This window comes from Humulus lupulus, chromosome 3, assembly GCF_963169125.1.
Source record: "Humulus lupulus chromosome 3, drHumLupu1.1, whole genome shotgun sequence".
NCBI classification, from domain to species: Eukaryota; Viridiplantae; Streptophyta; class Magnoliopsida; order Rosales; family Cannabaceae; genus Humulus; species Humulus lupulus.
The window spans coordinates 10,992,115-11,007,211 of NC_084795.1; the positions used below are offsets into that span (position 1 = coordinate 10,992,115).

At 44.1% G+C, this 15,097-nt stretch overlaps 44 non-coding genes across 44 annotated transcripts; all 44 read left to right on the forward strand.

The window, feature by feature from the left end:
• Positions 1–309: 309 nt before the first annotated feature.
• LOC133828576 (5S ribosomal RNA) lies at positions 310–428 on the forward strand. Its single transcript, XR_009891183.1, has one exon. It is a non-coding gene; the product is annotated as a 5S ribosomal RNA (ribosomal RNA).
• Positions 429–647: 219 nt separating this feature from the next.
• On the forward strand, positions 648–766 carry LOC133828587 (5S ribosomal RNA). The gene has a single exon (XR_009891194.1). It is a non-coding gene; the product is annotated as a 5S ribosomal RNA (ribosomal RNA).
• Positions 767–986: 220 nt separating this feature from the next.
• LOC133828598 (5S ribosomal RNA) lies at positions 987–1,105 on the forward strand. The gene has a single exon (XR_009891205.1). It is a non-coding gene; the product is annotated as a 5S ribosomal RNA (ribosomal RNA).
• A 220-nt stretch (positions 1,106–1,325) lies between these two features.
• LOC133828611 (5S ribosomal RNA) lies at positions 1,326–1,444 on the forward strand. Its single transcript, XR_009891216.1, has one exon. It is a non-coding gene; the product is annotated as a 5S ribosomal RNA (ribosomal RNA).
• Positions 1,445–1,663: 219 nt separating this feature from the next.
• Positions 1,664–1,782, forward strand: LOC133828623 (5S ribosomal RNA). The gene has a single exon (XR_009891227.1). It is a non-coding gene; the product is annotated as a 5S ribosomal RNA (ribosomal RNA).
• A 220-nt stretch (positions 1,783–2,002) lies between these two features.
• LOC133828635 (5S ribosomal RNA) lies at positions 2,003–2,121 on the forward strand. The gene has a single exon (XR_009891238.1). It is a non-coding gene; the product is annotated as a 5S ribosomal RNA (ribosomal RNA).
• Positions 2,122–2,340: 219 nt separating this feature from the next.
• LOC133828646 (5S ribosomal RNA) lies at positions 2,341–2,459 on the forward strand. Its single transcript, XR_009891249.1, has one exon. It is a non-coding gene; the product is annotated as a 5S ribosomal RNA (ribosomal RNA).
• Positions 2,460–2,679: 220 nt separating this feature from the next.
• Positions 2,680–2,797, forward strand: LOC133827094 (5S ribosomal RNA). The gene has a single exon (XR_009889794.1). It is a non-coding gene; the product is annotated as a 5S ribosomal RNA (ribosomal RNA).
• Positions 2,798–3,017: 220 nt separating this feature from the next.
• On the forward strand, positions 3,018–3,136 carry LOC133826086 (5S ribosomal RNA). The gene has a single exon (XR_009888820.1). It is a non-coding gene; the product is annotated as a 5S ribosomal RNA (ribosomal RNA).
• Positions 3,137–3,354: 218 nt separating this feature from the next.
• On the forward strand, positions 3,355–3,473 carry LOC133828658 (5S ribosomal RNA). Its single transcript, XR_009891261.1, has one exon. It is a non-coding gene; the product is annotated as a 5S ribosomal RNA (ribosomal RNA).
• A 221-nt stretch (positions 3,474–3,694) lies between these two features.
• LOC133828670 (5S ribosomal RNA) lies at positions 3,695–3,813 on the forward strand. The gene has a single exon (XR_009891272.1). It is a non-coding gene; the product is annotated as a 5S ribosomal RNA (ribosomal RNA).
• Positions 3,814–4,033: 220 nt separating this feature from the next.
• LOC133828682 (5S ribosomal RNA) lies at positions 4,034–4,152 on the forward strand. Its single transcript, XR_009891283.1, has one exon. It is a non-coding gene; the product is annotated as a 5S ribosomal RNA (ribosomal RNA).
• A 221-nt stretch (positions 4,153–4,373) lies between these two features.
• LOC133828694 (5S ribosomal RNA) lies at positions 4,374–4,492 on the forward strand. The gene has a single exon (XR_009891295.1). It is a non-coding gene; the product is annotated as a 5S ribosomal RNA (ribosomal RNA).
• Positions 4,493–4,713: 221 nt separating this feature from the next.
• LOC133828705 (5S ribosomal RNA) lies at positions 4,714–4,832 on the forward strand. The gene has a single exon (XR_009891306.1). It is a non-coding gene; the product is annotated as a 5S ribosomal RNA (ribosomal RNA).
• Positions 4,833–5,052: 220 nt separating this feature from the next.
• On the forward strand, positions 5,053–5,171 carry LOC133825892 (5S ribosomal RNA). The gene has a single exon (XR_009888636.1). It is a non-coding gene; the product is annotated as a 5S ribosomal RNA (ribosomal RNA).
• A 220-nt stretch (positions 5,172–5,391) lies between these two features.
• LOC133825904 (5S ribosomal RNA) lies at positions 5,392–5,510 on the forward strand. The gene has a single exon (XR_009888647.1). It is a non-coding gene; the product is annotated as a 5S ribosomal RNA (ribosomal RNA).
• A 221-nt stretch (positions 5,511–5,731) lies between these two features.
• Positions 5,732–5,850, forward strand: LOC133825916 (5S ribosomal RNA). Its single transcript, XR_009888658.1, has one exon. It is a non-coding gene; the product is annotated as a 5S ribosomal RNA (ribosomal RNA).
• Positions 5,851–6,070: 220 nt separating this feature from the next.
• Positions 6,071–6,189, forward strand: LOC133825927 (5S ribosomal RNA). The gene has a single exon (XR_009888669.1). It is a non-coding gene; the product is annotated as a 5S ribosomal RNA (ribosomal RNA).
• A 219-nt stretch (positions 6,190–6,408) lies between these two features.
• On the forward strand, positions 6,409–6,527 carry LOC133825938 (5S ribosomal RNA). Its single transcript, XR_009888680.1, has one exon. It is a non-coding gene; the product is annotated as a 5S ribosomal RNA (ribosomal RNA).
• A 220-nt stretch (positions 6,528–6,747) lies between these two features.
• On the forward strand, positions 6,748–6,866 carry LOC133825951 (5S ribosomal RNA). Its single transcript, XR_009888692.1, has one exon. It is a non-coding gene; the product is annotated as a 5S ribosomal RNA (ribosomal RNA).
• Positions 6,867–7,086: 220 nt separating this feature from the next.
• LOC133825962 (5S ribosomal RNA) lies at positions 7,087–7,205 on the forward strand. Its single transcript, XR_009888703.1, has one exon. It is a non-coding gene; the product is annotated as a 5S ribosomal RNA (ribosomal RNA).
• A 220-nt stretch (positions 7,206–7,425) lies between these two features.
• On the forward strand, positions 7,426–7,544 carry LOC133825974 (5S ribosomal RNA). The gene has a single exon (XR_009888714.1). It is a non-coding gene; the product is annotated as a 5S ribosomal RNA (ribosomal RNA).
• A 220-nt stretch (positions 7,545–7,764) lies between these two features.
• Positions 7,765–7,883, forward strand: LOC133825986 (5S ribosomal RNA). Its single transcript, XR_009888725.1, has one exon. It is a non-coding gene; the product is annotated as a 5S ribosomal RNA (ribosomal RNA).
• A 220-nt stretch (positions 7,884–8,103) lies between these two features.
• On the forward strand, positions 8,104–8,222 carry LOC133825998 (5S ribosomal RNA). The gene has a single exon (XR_009888736.1). It is a non-coding gene; the product is annotated as a 5S ribosomal RNA (ribosomal RNA).
• Positions 8,223–8,442: 220 nt separating this feature from the next.
• Positions 8,443–8,561, forward strand: LOC133826010 (5S ribosomal RNA). Its single transcript, XR_009888747.1, has one exon. It is a non-coding gene; the product is annotated as a 5S ribosomal RNA (ribosomal RNA).
• A 220-nt stretch (positions 8,562–8,781) lies between these two features.
• On the forward strand, positions 8,782–8,900 carry LOC133826021 (5S ribosomal RNA). Its single transcript, XR_009888758.1, has one exon. It is a non-coding gene; the product is annotated as a 5S ribosomal RNA (ribosomal RNA).
• A 220-nt stretch (positions 8,901–9,120) lies between these two features.
• Positions 9,121–9,239, forward strand: LOC133826032 (5S ribosomal RNA). The gene has a single exon (XR_009888769.1). It is a non-coding gene; the product is annotated as a 5S ribosomal RNA (ribosomal RNA).
• A 217-nt stretch (positions 9,240–9,456) lies between these two features.
• On the forward strand, positions 9,457–9,575 carry LOC133826044 (5S ribosomal RNA). Its single transcript, XR_009888781.1, has one exon. It is a non-coding gene; the product is annotated as a 5S ribosomal RNA (ribosomal RNA).
• Positions 9,576–9,795: 220 nt separating this feature from the next.
• Positions 9,796–9,914, forward strand: LOC133826056 (5S ribosomal RNA). Its single transcript, XR_009888792.1, has one exon. It is a non-coding gene; the product is annotated as a 5S ribosomal RNA (ribosomal RNA).
• Positions 9,915–10,133: 219 nt separating this feature from the next.
• On the forward strand, positions 10,134–10,252 carry LOC133826069 (5S ribosomal RNA). Its single transcript, XR_009888804.1, has one exon. It is a non-coding gene; the product is annotated as a 5S ribosomal RNA (ribosomal RNA).
• Positions 10,253–10,472: 220 nt separating this feature from the next.
• LOC133826081 (5S ribosomal RNA) lies at positions 10,473–10,591 on the forward strand. Its single transcript, XR_009888815.1, has one exon. It is a non-coding gene; the product is annotated as a 5S ribosomal RNA (ribosomal RNA).
• Positions 10,592–10,811: 220 nt separating this feature from the next.
• Positions 10,812–10,930, forward strand: LOC133826092 (5S ribosomal RNA). The gene has a single exon (XR_009888826.1). It is a non-coding gene; the product is annotated as a 5S ribosomal RNA (ribosomal RNA).
• A 220-nt stretch (positions 10,931–11,150) lies between these two features.
• LOC133826103 (5S ribosomal RNA) lies at positions 11,151–11,269 on the forward strand. Its single transcript, XR_009888837.1, has one exon. It is a non-coding gene; the product is annotated as a 5S ribosomal RNA (ribosomal RNA).
• Positions 11,270–11,488: 219 nt separating this feature from the next.
• LOC133826115 (5S ribosomal RNA) lies at positions 11,489–11,607 on the forward strand. The gene has a single exon (XR_009888848.1). It is a non-coding gene; the product is annotated as a 5S ribosomal RNA (ribosomal RNA).
• Positions 11,608–11,827: 220 nt separating this feature from the next.
• LOC133826126 (5S ribosomal RNA) lies at positions 11,828–11,946 on the forward strand. Its single transcript, XR_009888859.1, has one exon. It is a non-coding gene; the product is annotated as a 5S ribosomal RNA (ribosomal RNA).
• Positions 11,947–12,165: 219 nt separating this feature from the next.
• On the forward strand, positions 12,166–12,284 carry LOC133826139 (5S ribosomal RNA). The gene has a single exon (XR_009888870.1). It is a non-coding gene; the product is annotated as a 5S ribosomal RNA (ribosomal RNA).
• Positions 12,285–12,505: 221 nt separating this feature from the next.
• On the forward strand, positions 12,506–12,624 carry LOC133826150 (5S ribosomal RNA). Its single transcript, XR_009888881.1, has one exon. It is a non-coding gene; the product is annotated as a 5S ribosomal RNA (ribosomal RNA).
• A 220-nt stretch (positions 12,625–12,844) lies between these two features.
• Positions 12,845–12,963, forward strand: LOC133826161 (5S ribosomal RNA). The gene has a single exon (XR_009888892.1). It is a non-coding gene; the product is annotated as a 5S ribosomal RNA (ribosomal RNA).
• A 220-nt stretch (positions 12,964–13,183) lies between these two features.
• LOC133826172 (5S ribosomal RNA) lies at positions 13,184–13,302 on the forward strand. Its single transcript, XR_009888903.1, has one exon. It is a non-coding gene; the product is annotated as a 5S ribosomal RNA (ribosomal RNA).
• A 220-nt stretch (positions 13,303–13,522) lies between these two features.
• Positions 13,523–13,641, forward strand: LOC133826184 (5S ribosomal RNA). Its single transcript, XR_009888915.1, has one exon. It is a non-coding gene; the product is annotated as a 5S ribosomal RNA (ribosomal RNA).
• A 218-nt stretch (positions 13,642–13,859) lies between these two features.
• On the forward strand, positions 13,860–13,978 carry LOC133826195 (5S ribosomal RNA). The gene has a single exon (XR_009888926.1). It is a non-coding gene; the product is annotated as a 5S ribosomal RNA (ribosomal RNA).
• A 220-nt stretch (positions 13,979–14,198) lies between these two features.
• On the forward strand, positions 14,199–14,317 carry LOC133826207 (5S ribosomal RNA). The gene has a single exon (XR_009888937.1). It is a non-coding gene; the product is annotated as a 5S ribosomal RNA (ribosomal RNA).
• Positions 14,318–14,537: 220 nt separating this feature from the next.
• Positions 14,538–14,656, forward strand: LOC133826218 (5S ribosomal RNA). Its single transcript, XR_009888948.1, has one exon. It is a non-coding gene; the product is annotated as a 5S ribosomal RNA (ribosomal RNA).
• A 217-nt stretch (positions 14,657–14,873) lies between these two features.
• Positions 14,874–14,992, forward strand: LOC133826349 (5S ribosomal RNA). Its single transcript, XR_009889072.1, has one exon. It is a non-coding gene; the product is annotated as a 5S ribosomal RNA (ribosomal RNA).
• Positions 14,993–15,097: the final 105 nt, after the last annotated feature.

Here is a 15,097-nt window from a genome sequence, read left to right on the forward strand (position 1 = left end):
CGGATCCATCAGAACTCCGCAGTTAAGCGTGCTTGGGCGAGAGTAGTACTAGGATGGGTGACCTCCTGGGAAGTCCTCGTGTTGCACCCCTGAAAACATCATTTTTTTTTTTCCCTTTAAAATCCACCTACGGCTCAAAAGTTTGTATTTTTGTTTTAAATCTTTAAAAACTCATTTATTTCGTTTTCCTTGAGGGGTTAATACCGTGGTCACTAACAAGCAGCGAATAAGAAGTTCCTAGTCAATCCGGGGGAGAAAAGGGAGGACACACGCGCTCGCTATAAATGAATATTGCGGAACAAACATTCCGGGTGCGATCATACCAGCACTAATGCACCGGATCCCATCAGAACTCCGCAGTTAAGCGTGCTTGGGCGAGAGTAGTACTAGGATGGGTGACCTCCTGGGAAGTCCTCGTGTTGCACCCCTGAAAACATCATTTTTTTTTTCCCTTTAAAAATCCACCTACGGCTCAAAAGTTTGTATTTTTTGTTTTAAATCTTTAAAACTCATTTATTTCGTTTTCCTTGAGGGGTTAATACCGTGGTCACTAACAAGCAGCGAATAAGAAGTTCCTAGTCAATCCGGGGGAGAAAAGGGAGGACACACGCGCTCGCTATAAATGAATATTGCGGACCAAACATTCCGGGTGCGATCATACCAGCACTAATGCACCGGATCCCATCAGAACTCCGCAGTTAAGCGTGCTTGGGCGAGAGTAGTACTAGGATGGGTGACCTCCTGGGAAGTCCTCGTGTTGCACCCCTGAAAACATCATTTTTTTTTTCCCTTTAAAAATCCACCTACGGCTCAAAAGTTTGTATTTTTTGTTTTAAATCTTTAAAAACTCATTTATTTCGTTTTCCTTGAGGGGTTAATACCGTGGTCACTAACAAGCAGCGAATAAGAAGTTCCTAGTCAATCCGGGGGAGAAAAGGGAGGACACACGCGCTCGCTATAAATGAATATTGCGGAACAAACATTCCGGGTGCGATCATACCAGCACTAATGCACCGGATCCCATCAGAACTCCGCAGTTAAGCGTGCTTGGGCGAGAGTAGTACTAGGATGGGTGACCTCCTGGGAAGTCCTCGTGTTGCACCCCTGAAAACATCATTTTTTTTTTCCCTTTAAAAATCCACCTACGGCTCAAAAGTTTGTATTTTTTGTTTTAAATCTTTAAAAACTCATTTATTTCGTTTTCCTTGAGGGGTTAATACCGTGGTCACTAACAAGCAGCGAATAAGAAGTTCCTAGTCAATCCGGGGGAGAAAAGGGAGGACACACGCGCTCGCTATAAATGAATATTGCGGAACAAACATTCCGGGTGCGATCATACCAGCACTAATGCACCGGATCCCATCAGAACTCCGCAGTTAAGCGTGCTTGGGCGAGAGTAGTACTAGGATGGGTGACCTCCTGGGAAGTCCTCGTGTTGCACCCCTGAAAACATCATTTTTTTTTTCCCTTTAAAAATCCACCTACGTCTCAAAAGTTTGTATTTTTTGTTTTAAATCTTTAAAAACTCATTTATTTCGTTTTCCTTGAGGGGTTAATACCGTGGTCACTAACAAGCAGCGAATAAGAAGTTCCTAGTCAATCCGGGGGAGAAAAGGGAGACACACGCGCTCGCTATAAATGAATATTGCGGACCAAACATTCCGGGTGCGATCATACCAGCACTAATGCACCGGATCCCATCAGAACTCCGCAGTTAAGCGTGCTTGGGCGAGAGTAGTACTAGGATGGGTGACCTCCTGGGAAGTCCTCGTGTTGCACCCCTGAAAACATCATTTTTTTTTTCCCTTTAAAAATCCACCTACGGCTCAAAAGTTTGTATTTTTTGTTTTAAATCTTTAAAAACTCATTTATTTCGTTTTCCTTGAGGGGTTAATACCGTGGTCACTAACAAGCAGCGAATAAGAAGTTCCTAGTCAATCCGGGGGAGAAAAGGGAGGACACACGCGCTCGCTATAAATGAATATTGCGGACCAAACATTCCGGGTGCGATCATACCAGCACTAATGCACCGGATCCCATCAGAACTCCGCAGTTAAGCGTGCTTGGGCGAGAGTAGTACTAGGATGGGTGACCTCCTGGGAAGTCCTCGTGTTGCACCCCTGAAAACATCATTTTTTTTTTCCCTTTAAAAATCCACCTACGGCTCAAAAGTTTGTATTTTTGTTTTAAATCTTTAAAAACTCATTTATTTCGTTTTCCTTGAGGGGTTAATACCGTGGTCACTAACAAGCAGCGAATAAGAAGTTCCTAGTCAATCCGGGGGAGAAAAGGGAGGACACACGCGCTCGCTATAAATGAATATTGCGGAACAAACATTCCGGGTGCGATCATACCAGCACTAATGCACCGGATCCCATCAGAACTCCGCAGTTAAGCGTGCTTGGGCGAGAGTAGTACTAGGATGGGTGACCTCCTGGGAAGTCCTCGTGTTGCACCCCTGAAAACATCATTTTTTTTTTCCCTTTAAAAATCCACCTACGGCTCAAAAGTTTGTATTTTTTGTTTTAAATCTTTAAAAACTCATTTATTTCGTTTTCCTTGAGGGGTTAATACCGTGGTCACTAACAAGCAGCGAATAAGAAGTTCCTAGTCAATCCGGGGGAGAAAAGGGAGGACACACGCGCTCGCTATAAATGAATATTGCGGAACAAACATTCCGGGTGCGATCATACAGCACTAATGCACCGGATCCCATCAGAACTCCGCAGTTAAGCGTGCTTGGGCGAGAGTAGTACTAGGATGGGTGACCTCCTGGGAAGTCCTCGTGTTGCACCCCTGAAAACATCATTTTTTTTTTCCCTTTAAAAATCCACCTACGGCTCAAAAGTTTGTATTTTTTGTTTTAAATCTTTAAAAACTCATTTATTTCGTTTTCCTTGAGGGGTTAATACCGTGGTCACTAACAAGCAGCGAATAAGAAGTTCCTAGTCAATCCGGGGGAGAAAAGGGAGGACACACGCGCTCGCTATAAATGAATATTGCGGAACAAACATTCCGGGTGCGATCATACCAGCACTAATGCACCGGATCCCATCAGAACTCCGCAGTTAAGCGTGCTTGGGCGAGAGTAGTACTAGGATGGGTGACCTCCTGGGAAGTCCTCGTGTTGCACCCTGAAAACATCATTTTTTTTTCCCTTTAAAAATCCACCTACGTCTCAAAAGTTTGTATTTTTTGTTTTAAATCTTTAAAAACTCATTTATTTCGTTTTCCTTGAGGGGTTAATACCGTGGTCACTAACAAGCAGCGAATAAGAAGTTCCTAGTCAATCCGGGGGAGAAAAGGGAGGACACACGCGCTCGCTATAAATGAATATTGCGGAACAAACATTCCGGGTGCGATCATACCAGCACTAATGCACCGGATCCCATCAGAACTCCGCAGTTAAGCGTGCTTGGGCGAGAGTAGTACTAGGATGGGTGACCTCCTGGGAAGTCCTCGTGTTGCACCCCTGAAAACATCATTTTTTTTTTTCCCTTTAAAAATCCACCTACGGCTCAAAAGTTTGTATTTTTTGTTTTAAATCTTTAAAAACTCATTTATTTCGTTTTCCTTGAGGGGTTAATACCGTGGTCACTAACAAGCAGCGAATAAGAAGTTCCTAGTCAATCCGGGGGAGAAAAGGGAGGACACACGCGCTCGCTATAAATGAATATTGCGGACCAAACATTCCGGGTGCGATCATACCAGCACTAATGCACCGGATCCCATCAGAACTCCGCAGTTAAGCGTGCTTGGGCGAGAGTAGTACTAGGATGGGTGACCTCCTGGGAAGTCCTCGTGTTGCACCCCTGAAGACATCATTTTTTTTTTCCCTTTAAAAATCCACCTACGGCTCAAAAGTTTGTATTTTTTGTTTTAAATCTTTAAAAACTCATTTATTTCGTTTTCCTTGAGGGGTTAATACCGTGGTCACTAACAAGCAGCGAATAAGAAGTTCCTAGTCAATCCGGGGGAGAAAAGGGAGGACACACGCGCTCGCTATAAATGAATATTGCGGAACAAACATTCCGGGTGCGATCATACCAGCACTAATGCACCGGATCCCATCAGAACTCCGCAGTTAAGCGTGCTTGGGCGAGAGTAGTACTAGGATGGGTGACCTCCTGGGAAGTCCTCGTGTTGCACCCCTGAAGACATCATTTTTTTTTTTCCCTTTAAAAATCCACCTACGGCTCAAAAGTTTGTATTTTTTGTTTTAAATCTTTAAAAACTCATTTATTTCGTTTTCCTTGAGGGGTTAATACCGTGGTCACTAACAAGCAGCGAATAAGAAGTTCCTAGTCAATCCGGGGGAGAAAAGGGAGGACACACGCGCTCGCTATAAATGAATATTGCGGACCAAACATTCCGGGTGCGATCATACCAGCACTAATGCACCGGATCCCATCAGAACTCCGCAGTTAAGCGTGCTTGGGCGAGAGTAGTACTAGGATGGGTGACCTCCTGGGAAGTCCTCGTGTTGCACCCCTGAAAACATCATTTATTTTTTTCCCTTTAAAAATCCACCTACGGCTCAAAAGTTTGTATTTTTTGTTTTAAATCTTTAAAAACTCATTTATTTCGTTTTCCTTGAGGGGTTAATACCGTGGTCACTAACAAGCAGCGAATAAGAAGTTCCTAGTCAATCCGGGGGAGAAAAGGGAGGACACACGCGCTCGCTATAAATGAATATTGCGGACCAAACATTCCGGGTGCGATCATACCAGCACTAATGCACCGGATCCCATCAGAACTCCGCAGTTAAGCGTGCTTGGGCGAGAGTAGTACTAGGATGGGTGACCTCCTGGGAAGTCCTCGTGTTGCACCCCTGAAAACATCATTTTTTTTTTCCCTTTAAAAATCCACCTACGGCTCAAAAGTTTGTATTTTTTGTTTTAAATCTTTAAAAACTCATTTATTTCGTTTTCCTTGAGGGGTTAATACCGTGGTCACTAACAAGCAGCGAATAAGAAGTTCCTAGTCAATCCGGGGGAGAAAAGGGAGGACACACGCGCTCGCTATAAATGAATATTGCGGACCAAACATTCCGGGTGCGATCATACCAGCACTAATGCACCGGATCCCATCAGAACTCCGCAGTTAAGCGTGCTTGGGCGAGAGTAGTACTAGGATGGGTGACCTCCTGGGAAGTCCTCGTGTTGCACCCCTGAAAACATCATTTTTTTTTTCCCTTTAAAAATCCACCTACGGCTCAAAAGTTTGTATTTTTTGTTTTAAATCTTTAAAAACTCATTTATTTCGTTTTCCTTGAGGGGTTAATACCGTGGTCACTAACAAGCAGCGAATAAGAAGTTCCTAGTCAATCCGGGGGAGAAAAGGGAGGACACACGCGCTCGCTATAAATGAATATTGCGGACCAAACATTCCGGGTGCGATCATACCAGCACTAATGCACCGGATCCCATCAGAACTCCGCAGTTAAGCGTGCTTGGGCGAGAGTAGTACTAGGATGGGTGACCTCCTGGGAAGTCCTCGTGTTGCACCCCTGAAAACATCATTTTTTTTTTTCCCTTTAAAAATCCACCTACGGCTCAAAAGTTTGTATTTTTTGTTTTAAATCTTTAAAAACTCATTTATTTCGTTTTCCTTGAGGGGTTAATACCGTGGTCACTAACAAGCAGCGAATAAGAAGTTCCTAGTCAATCCGGGGGAGAAAAGGGAGGACACACGCGCTCGCTATAAATGAATATTGCGGACCAAACATTCCGGGTGCGATCATACCAGCACTAATGCACCGGATCCCATCAGAACTCCGCAGTTAAGCGTGCTTGGGCGAGAGTAGTACTAGGATGGGTGACCTCCTGGGAAGTCCTCGTGTTGCACCCCTGAAAACATCATTTTTTTTTTCCCTTTAAAAATCCACCTACGGCTCAAAAGTTTGTATTTTTTGTTTTAAATCTTTAAAAACTCATTTATTTCGTTTTCCTTGAGGGGTTAATACCGTGGTCACTAACAAGCAGCGAATAAGAAGTTCCTAGTCAATCCGGGGGAGAAAAGGGAGGACACACGCGCTCGCTATAAATGAATATTGCGGACCAAACATTCCGGGTGCGATCATACCAGCACTAATGCACCGGATCCCATCAGAACTCCGCAGTTAAGCGTGCTTGGGCGAGAGTAGTACTAGGATGGGTGACCTCCTGGGAAGTCCTCGTGTTGCACCCCTGAAAACATCATTTTTTTTTTCCCTTTAAAAATCCACCTACGGCTCAAAAGTTTGTATTTTTTGTTTTAAATCTTTAAAAACTCATTTATTTCGTTTTCCTTGAGGGGTTAATACCGTGGTCACTAACAAGCAGCGAATAAGAAGTTCCTAGTCAATCCGGGGGAGAAAAGGGAGGACACACGCGCTCGCTATAAATGAATATTGCGGACAAACATTCCGGGTGCGATCATACCAGCACTAATGCACCGGATCCCATCAGAACTCCGCAGTTAAGCGTGCTTGGGCGAGAGTAGTACTAGGATGGGTGACCTCCTGGGAAGTCCTCGTGTTGCACCCCTGAAAACATCATTTTTTTTTTCCCTTTAAAAATCCACCTACGGCTCAAAAGTTTGTATTTTTTGTTTTAAATCTTTAAAAACTCATTTATTTCGTTTTCCTTGAGGGGTTAATACCGTGGTCACTAACAAGCAGCGAATAAGAAGTTCCTAGTCAATCCGGGGGAGAAAAGGGAGGACACACGCGCTCGCTATAAATGAATATTGCGGAACAAACATTCCGGGTGCGATCATACCAGCACTAATGCACCGGATCCCATCAGAACTCCGCAGTTAAGCGTGCTTGGGCGAGAGTAGTACTAGGATGGGTGACCTCCTGGGAAGTCCTCGTGTTGCACCCCTGAAAACATCATTTTTTTTTTCCCTTTAAAAATCCACCTACGGCTCAAAAGTTTGTATTTTTTGTTTTAAATCTTTAAAAACTCATTTATTTCGTTTTCCTTGAGGGGTTAATACCGTGGTCACTAACAAGCAGCGAATAAGAAGTTCCTAGTCAATCCGGGGGAGAAAAGGGAGGACACACGCGCTCGCTATAAATGAATATTGCGGAACAAACATTCCGGGTGCGATCATACCAGCACTAATGCACCGGATCCCATCAGAACTCCGCAGTTAAGCGTGCTTGGGCGAGAGTAGTACTAGGATGGGTGACCTCCTGGGAAGTCCTCGTGTTGCACCCCTGAAAACATCATTTTTTTTTTCCCTTTAAAAATCCACCTACGGCTCAAAAGTTTGTATTTTTTGTTTTAAATCTTTAAAAACTCATTTATTTCGTTTTCCTTGAGGGGTTAATACCGTGGTCACTAACAAGCAGCGAATAAGAAGTTCCTAGTCAATCCGGGGGAGAAAAGGGAGGACACACGCGCTCGCTATAAATGAATATTGCGGAACAAACATTCCGGGTGCGATCATACCAGCACTAATGCACCGGATCCCATCAGAACTCCGCAGTTAAGCGTGCTTGGGCGAGAGTAGTACTAGGATGGGTGACCTCCTGGGAAGTCCTCGTGTTGCACCCCTGAAAACATCATTTTTTTTTTCCCTTTAAAAATCCACCTACGGCTCAAAAGTTTGTATTTTTTGTTTTAAATCTTTAAAAACTCATTTATTTCGTTTTCCTTGAGGGGTTAATACCGTGGTCACTAACAAGCAGCGAATAAGAAGTTCCTAGTCAATCCGGGGGAGAAAAGGGAGGACACACGCGCTCGCTATAAATGAATATTGCGGAACAAACATTCCGGGTGCGATCATACCAGCACTAATGCACCGGATCCCATCAGAACTCCGCAGTTAAGCGTGCTTGGGCGAGAGTAGTACTAGGATGGGTGACCTCCTGGGAAGTCCTCGTGTTGCACCCCTGAAAACATCATTTTTTTTTTCCCTTTAAAAATCCACCTACGGCTCAAAAGTTTGTATTTTTTGTTTTAAATCTTTAAAAACTCATTTATTTCGTTTTCCTTGAGGGGTTAATACCGTGGTCACTAACAAGCAGCGAATAAGAAGTTCCTAGTCAATCCGGGGGAGAAAAGGGAGGACACACGCGCTCGCTATAAATGAATATTGCGGACCAAACATTCCGGGTGCGATCATACCAGCACTAATGCACCGGATCCCATCAGAACTCCGCAGTTAAGCGTGCTTGGGCGAGAGTAGTACTAGGATGGGTGACCTCCTGGGAAGTCCTCGTGTTGCACCCCTGAAAACATCATTTTTTTTTTCCCTTTAAAAATCCACCTACGGCTCAAAAGTTTGTATTTTTTGTTTTAAATCTTTAAAAACTCATTTATTTCGTTTTCCTTGAGGGGTTAATACCGTGGTCACTAACAAGCAGCGAATAAGAAGTTCCTAGTCAATCCGGGGGAGAAAAGGGAGGACACACGCGCTCGCTATAAATGAATATTGCGGACCAAACATTCCGGGTGCGATCATACCAGCACTAATGCACCGGATCCCATCAGAACTCCGCAGTTAAGCGTGCTTGGGCGAGAGTAGTACTAGGATGGGTGACCTCCTGGGAAGTCCTCGTGTTGCACCCCTGAAAACATCATTTTTTTTTTCCCTTTAAAAATCCACCTACGGCTCAAAAGTTTGTATTTTTTGTTTTAAATCTTTAAAAACTCATTTATTTCGTTTTCCTTGAGGGGTTAATACCGTGGTCACTAACAAGCAGCGAATAAGAAGTTCCTAGTCAATCCGGGGGAGAAAAGGGAGGACACACGCGCTCGCTATAAATGAATATTGCGGACCAAACATTCCGGGTGCGATCATACCAGCACTAATGCACCGGATCCCATCAGAACTCCGCAGTTAAGCGTGCTTGGGCGAGAGTAGTACTAGGATGGGTGACCTCCTGGGAAGTCCTCGTGTTGCACCCCTGAAAACATCATTTTTTTTTTCCCTTTAAAAATCCACCTACGGCTCAAAAGTTTGTATTTTTTGTTTTAAATCTTTAAAAACTCATTTATTTCGTTTTCCTTGAGGGGTTAATACCGTGGTCACTAACAAGCAGCGAATAAGAAGTTCCTAGTCAATCCGGGGGAGAAAAGGGAGGACACACGCGCTCGCTATAAATGAATATTGCGGACCAAACATTCCGGGTGCGATCATACCAGCACTAATGCACCGGATCCCATCAGAACTCCGCAGTTAAGCGTGCTTGGGCGAGAGTAGTACTAGGATGGGTGACCTCCTGGGAAGTCCTCGTGTTGCACCCCTGAAAACATCATTTTTTTTTCCCTTTAAAAATCCACCTACGGCTCAAAAGTTTGTATTTTTGTTTTAAATCTTTAAAACTCATTTATTTCGTTTTCCTTGAGGGGTTAATACCGTGGTCACTAACAAGCAGCGAATAAGAAGTTCCTAGTCAATCCGGGGGAGAAAAGGGAGGACACACGCGCTCGCTATAAATGAATATTGCGGACCAAACATTCCGGGTGCGATCATACCAGCACTAATGCACCGGATCCCATCAGAACTCCGCAGTTAAGCGTGCTTGGGCGAGAGTAGTACTAGGATGGGTGACCTCCTGGGAAGTCCTCGTGTTGCACCCCTGAAAACATCATTTTTTTTTTCCCTTTAAAAATCCACCTACGGCTCAAAAGTTTGTATTTTTTGTTTTAAATCTTTAAAAACTCATTTATTTCGTTTTCCTTGAGGGGTTAATACCGTGGTCACTAACAAGCAGCGAATAAGAAGTTCCTAGTCAATCCGGGGGAGAAAAGGGAGGACACACGCGCTCGCTATAAATGAATATTGCGGACCAAACATTCCGGGTGCGATCATACCAGCACTAATGCACCGGATCCCATCAGAACTCCGCAGTTAAGCGTGCTTGGGCGAGAGTAGTACTAGGATGGGTGACCTCCTGGGAAGTCCTCGTGTTGCACCCCTGAAACATCATTTTTTTTTTCCCTTTAAAAATCCACCTACGGCTCAAAAGTTTGTATTTTTTGTTTTAAATCTTTAAAAACTCATTTATTTCGTTTTCCTTGAGGGGTTAATACCGTGGTCACTAACAAGCAGCGAATAAGAAGTTCCTAGTCAATCCGGGGGAGAAAAGGGAGGACACACGCGCTCGCTATAAATGAATATTGCGGACCAAACATTCCGGGTGCGATCATACCAGCACTAATGCACCGGATCCCATCAGAACTCCGCAGTTAAGCGTGCTTGGGCGAGAGTAGTACTAGGATGGGTGACCTCCTGGGAAGTCCTCGTGTTGCACCCCTGAAAACATCATTTTTTTTTTCCCTTTAAAAATCCACCTACGGCTCAAAAGTTTGTATTTTTTGTTTTAAATCTTTAAAAACTCATTTATTTCGTTTTCCTTGAGGGGTTAATACCGTGGTCACTAACAAGCAGCGAATAAGAAGTTCCTAGTCAATCCGGGGGAGAAAAGGGAGGACACACGCGCTCGCTATAAATGAATATTGCGGAACAAACATTCCGGGTGCGATCATACCAGCACTAATGCACCGGATCCCATCAGAACTCCGCAGTTAAGCGTGCTTGGGCGAGAGTAGTACTAGGATGGGTGACCTCCTGGGAAGTCCTCGTGTTGCACCCCTGAAAACATCATTTTTTTTTTCCCTTTAAAAATCCACCTACGGCTCAAAAGTTTGTATTTTTTGTTTTAAATCTTTAAAAACTCATTTATTTCGTTTTCCTTGAGGGGTTAATACCGTGGTCACTAACAAGCAGCGAATAAGAAGTTCCTAGTCAATCCGGGGGAGAAAAGGGAGGACACACGCGCTCGCTATAAATGAATATTGCGGACCAAACATTCCGGGTGCGATCATACCAGCACTAATGCACCGGATCCCATCAGAACTCCGCAGTTAAGCGTGCTTGGGCGAGAGTAGTACTAGGATGGGTGACCTCCTGGGAAGTCCTCGTGTTGCACCCCTGAAAACATCATTTTTTTTTTCCCTTTAAAAATCCACCTACGGCTCAAAAGTTTGTATTTTTTGTTTTAAATCTTTAAAAACTCATTTATTTCGTTTTCCTTGAGGGGTTAATACCGTGGTCACTAACAAGCAGCGAATAAGAAGTTCCTAGTCAATCCGGGGGAGAAAAGGGAGGACACACGCGCTCGCTATAAATGAATATTGCGGACCAAACATTCCGGGTGCGATCATACCAGCACTAATGCACCGGATCCCATCAGAACTCCGCAGTTAAGCGTGCTTGGGCGAGAGTAGTACTAGGATGGGTGACCTCCTGGGAAGTCCTCGTGTTGCACCCCTGAAAACATCATTTTTTTTTTCCCTTTAAAAATCCACCTACGGCTCAAAGTTTGTATTTTTTGTTTTAAATCTTTAAAAACTCATTTATTTCGTTTTCCTTGAGGGGTTAATACCGTGGTCACTAACAAGCAGCGAATAAGAAGTTCCTAGTCAATCCGGGGGAGAAAAGGGAGGACACACGCGCTCGCTATAAATGAATATTGCGGACCAAACATTCCGGGTGCGATCATACCAGCACTAATGCACCGGATCCCATCAGAACTCCGCAGTTAAGCGTGCTTGGGCGAGAGTAGTACTAGGATGGGTGACCTCCTGGGAAGTCCTCGTGTTGCACCCCTGAAAACATCATTTTTTTTTTCCCTTTAAAAATCCACCTACGGCTCAAAAGTTTGTATTTTTTGTTTTAAATCTTTAAAAACTCATTTATTTCGTTTTCCTTGAGGGGTTAATACCGTGGTCACTAACAAGCAGCGAATAAGAAGTTCCTAGTCAATCCGGGGGAGAAAAGGGAGGACACACGCGCTCGCTATAAATGAATAATGCGGACCAAACATTCCGGGTGCGATCATACCAGCACTAATGCACCGGATCCCATCAGAACTCCGCAGTTAAGCGTGCTTGGGCGAGAGTAGTACTAGGATGGGTGACCTCCTGGGAAGTCCTCGTGTTGCACCCCTGAAAACATCATTTTTTTTTCCCTTTAAAAATCCACCTACGGCTCAAAAGTTTGTATTTTTTGTTTTAAATCTTTAAAAACTCATTTATTTCGTTTTCCTTGAGGGGTTAATACCGTGGTCACTAACAAGCAGCGAATAAGAAGTTCCTAGTCAATCCGGGGGAGAAAAGGGAGGACACACGCGCTCGCTATAAATGAATATTGCGGACCAAACATTCCGGGTGCGATCATACCAGCACTAATGCACCGGATCCCATCAGAACTCCGCAGTTAAGCGTGCTTGGGCGAGAGTAGTACTAGGATGGGTGACCTCCTGGGAAGTCCTCGTGTTGCACCCCTGAAGACATCATTTTTTTTTTCCCTTTAAAAATCCACCTACGGCTCAAAAGTTTTGTATTTTTTGTTTTAAATCTTTAAAAACTCATTTATTTCGTTTTCCTTGAGGGGTTAATACCGTGGTCACTAACAAGCAGCGAATAAGAAGTTCCTAGTCAATCCGGGGGAGAAAAGGGAGGACACACGCGCTCGCTATAAATGAATATTGCGGACCAAACATTCCGGGTGCGATCATACCAGCACTAATGCACCGGATCCCATCAGAACTCCGCAGTTAAGCGTGCTTGGGCGAGAGTAGTACTAGGATGGGTGACCTCCTGGGAAGTCCTCGTGTTGCACCCCTGAAAACATCATTTTTTTTTTCCCTTTAAAAATCCACCTACGGCTCAAAAGTTTGTATTTTTTGTTTTAAATCTTTAAAAACTCATTTATTTCGTTTTCCTTGAGGGGTTAATACCGTGGTCACTAACAAGCAGCGAATAAGAAGTTCCTAGTCAATCCGGGGGAGAAAAGGGAGGACACACGCGCTCGCTATAAATGAATATTGCGGACCAAACATTCCGGGTGCGATCATACCAGCACTAATGCACCGGATCCCATCAGAACTCCGCAGTTAAGCGTGCTTGGGCGAGAGTAGTACTAGGATGGGTGACCTCCTGGGAAGTCCTCGTGTTGCACCCCTGAAAACATCATTTTTTTTTTCCCTTTAAAAATCCACCTACGGCTCAAAAGTTTGTATTTTTTGTTTTAAATCTTTAAAAACTCATTTATTTCGTTTTCCTTGAGGGGTTAATACCGTGGTCACTAACAAGCAGCGAATAAGAAGTTCCTAGTCAATCCGGGGGAGAAAAGGGAGGACACACGCGCTCGCTATAAATGAATATTGCGGACCAAACATTCCGGGTGCGATCATACCAGCACTAATGCACCGGATCCCATCAGAACTCCGCAGTTAAGCGTGCTTGGGCGAGAGTAGTACTAGGATGGGTGACCTCCTGGGAAGTCCTCGTGTTGCACCCCTGAAAACATCATTTTTTTTTTCCCTTTAAAAATCCACCTACGGCTCAAAAGTTTGTATTTTTTGTTTTAAATCTTTAAAAACTCATTTATTTCGTTTTCCTTGAGGGGTTAATACCGTGGTCACTAACAAGCAGCGAATAAGAAGTTCCTAGTCAATCCGGGGGAGAAAAGGGAGGACACACGCGCTCGCTATAAATGAATATTGCGGACCAAACATTCCGGGTGCGATCATACCAGCACTAATGCACCGGATCCCATCAGAACTCCGCAGTTAAGCGTGCTTGGGCGAGAGTAGTACTAGGATGGGTGACCTCCTGGGAAGTCCTCGTGTTGCACCCCTGAAAACATCATTTTTTTTTCCCTTTAAAAATCCACCTACGGCTCAAAAGTTTGTATTTTTTGTTTTAATCTTTAAAAACTCATTTATTTCGTTTTCCTTGAGGGGTTAATACCGTGGTCACTAACAAGCAGCGAATAAGAAGTTCCTAGTCAATCCGGGGGAGAAAAGGGAGGACACACGCGCTCGCTATAAATGAATATTGCGGAACAAACATTCCGGGTGCGATCATACCAGCACTAATGCACCGGATCCCATCAGAACTCCGCAGTTAAGCGTGCTTGGGCGAGAGTAGTACTAGGATGGGTGACCTCCTGGGAAGTCCTCGTGTTGCACCCCTGAAAACATCATTTTTTTTTTCCCTTTAAAAATCCACCTACGGCTCAAAAGTTTGTATTTTTTGTTTTAAATCTTTAAAAACTCATTTATTTCGTTTTCCTTGAGGGGTTAATACCGTGGTCACTAACAAGCAGCGAATAAGAAGTTCCTAGTCAATCCGGGGGAGAAAAGGGAGGACACACGCGCTCGCTATAAATGAATATTGCGGACCAAACATTCCGGGTGCGATCATACCAGCACTAATGCACCGGATCCCATCAGAACTCCGCAGTTAAGCGTGCTTGGGCGAGAGTAGTACTAGGATGGGTGACCTCCTGGGAAGTCCTCGTGTTGCACCCCTGAAAACATCATTTTTTTTTTCCCTTTAAAAATCCACCTACGGCTCAAAAGTTTGTATTTTTTGTTTTAAATCTTTAAAAACTCATTTATTTCGTTTTCCTTGAGGGGTTAATACCGTGGTCACTAACAAGCAGCGAATAAGAAGTTCCTAGTCAATCCGGGGGAGAAAAGGGAGGACACACGCGCTCGCTATAAATGAATATTGCGGACCAAACATTCCGGGTGCGATCATACCAGCACTAATGCACCGGATCCCATCAGAACTCCGCAGTTAAGCGTGCTTGGGCGAGAGTAGTACTAGGATGGGTGACCTCCTGGGAAGTCCTCGTGTTGCACCCCTGAAAACATCATTTTTTTTTTCCCTTTAAAAATCCACCTACGGCTCAAAGTTTGTATTTTTGTTTTAAATCTTTAAAAACTCATTTATTTCGTTTCCTTGAGGGGTTAATACCGTGGTCACTAACAAGCAGCGAATAAGAAGTTCCTAGTCAATCCGGGGGAGAAAAGGGAGGACACACGCGCTCGCTATAAATGAATATTGCGGAACAAACATTCCGGGTGCGATCTTACCAGCACTAATGCACCGGATCCCATCAGAACTCCGCAGTTAAGCGTGCTTGGGCGAGAGTAGTACTAGGATGGGTGACCTCCTGGGAAGTCCTCGTGTTGCACCCCTGAAAACATCATTTTTTTTTTCCCTTTAAAAATCCACCTACGGCTCAAAAGTTTGTATTTTTTGTTTTAAATCTTTAAAAACTCATTTATTTCGTTTTCCTTGAG